Raw genomic sequence first — 1,689 nt, forward strand, 5'->3', positions numbered from 1 at the left:
GAGAGGGCAGGGGCTATTCGGTTGGCCCACAACAAAAACACATGCCAATTCACTCTTCCACTGATAGGGAAGACAGTTTCCTCACAATTCTGCCAGGCCTGGAGACAATGAAATTGTTTATTTTCTGATGGTGATAGGACAAAAAAATTAGCATGTCAACGTTTTTTAGAAGTTTTTGATATATAATTAGCATGCAGCAAACAGCATATATTTAAAGTATATAGTTTGGTAAATTTTCATGTGTGCATGAAACTATCACAATGATAAAGATAGCGAACATAGCAATCATCATCAAACGTTTGCTCGTGGCCCTTTGTAACCATCCCTCCTAGCCCTCACCGCTCACCACCCTCAGGGACCCATTCATCTGCTCTCTCTGATCAGTTCACGTTTTGTAATGGCGAGGCTGGTGGCCACCAGGGGCTGTCACTCACAGCTCTGGGAGCGCAATTTTGCACAGCCCCTCTGCAGGGCCATTCAGCAATAGCAGTCAGGCTGACAAATGCACAGACCTGTGGACCAGCCGTCCCTCTTCCAGGAATGTGTCTTGTCCACACTTTAACATCCACACAGAATGACGCAGGTACCAGGCTAGTTGCTTTGATTGCAGCCGCAAAATGTTGGAAACTCCCTGAATGCCCGTCGGTTGACACCAGGGACATAACTGCAGTGCCCCAAACAATGGAGTCCTATGCAGTTGTAAAGAGGACGAGGATGTGGGCATTGCTCCCAGATACTACGTAAAGTGGGAAGCGTGTGTGCAGAGCAGTGGGTGACATGCGTGCCTCTTCCCTATTTGAGGCGTCCATGACCCTGACCTTGCCTCTCTTATCTTCCTCCGCCTCTCGCCCCAGGAGGAGGAGGCACTTGCTAACTGGCAATTGGGTGGAGGTATTAAGCCTCTTTCTGCTTTTATTTGTTAAATTTGTTCTGCTCTTCTCCTATGTGTTTGGGGCGGGGGTGAGGGTTCTGCCTACTGGAAGCACCATTGCCTACCTCCAGGGAGGCACATCTGGCCAACAGTGATGCTCAGTGTTGGACAGCGCAGGGCTGCAGGTGAAAGCCACATTCTCCACAGCAGCTCTTTCAGTAATGGCAATGATATTGTGATCTTTCCCTGCCTGTCAATCTCAGGTTGCACCTCTGTAGGTAATTTTATTGCTCCCCCCACAACAATGTGATTGCATGCCAACAGTTTATACATAGGGTATGCATGCATGATACCAGGTATGTGTATGTTTTTGTGTATGGTAAAAGACATACATACAATTTACCATCTTAACCATTTTAAAGTTATAATTCAGTGATATTGAATACATTCCCATTGTTGTGCAAACATCACCACCATCCAGCTCCATAATTTCTTTCATCTTGTAAAACTGAAACTCTATACCCATTAAATAACAACGGCCCTTCTCCGCTCCCCAGCTGCTGGCCACCAACATCACACTTTCTGGCTTCATGATTTTGACTACTCTAAGTACTTTATCTAAGTGGGATCATATGGTGTATATCTTTTTGGGACTGGCTTACTGCACTTAGCATAATGTCCGTAAGGTTCATCTATGGTGTAGCACACTGCAGAGTTGACTTCATTTTTTTTTTTTAAAGATTTTTATTGGGGAATTGGGGGATGGGAACAGCGCTGGGGAATTGGGGGAAGGGGAACAGACAAGTTGCTGTCCTTTT

The sequence above is a fragment of the Hipposideros armiger genome, unplaced genomic scaffold (assembly GCF_001890085.2).
Source record: "Hipposideros armiger isolate ML-2016 unplaced genomic scaffold, ASM189008v1 scaffold_43, whole genome shotgun sequence".
NCBI classification, from domain to species: Eukaryota; Metazoa; Chordata; class Mammalia; order Chiroptera; family Hipposideridae; genus Hipposideros; species Hipposideros armiger.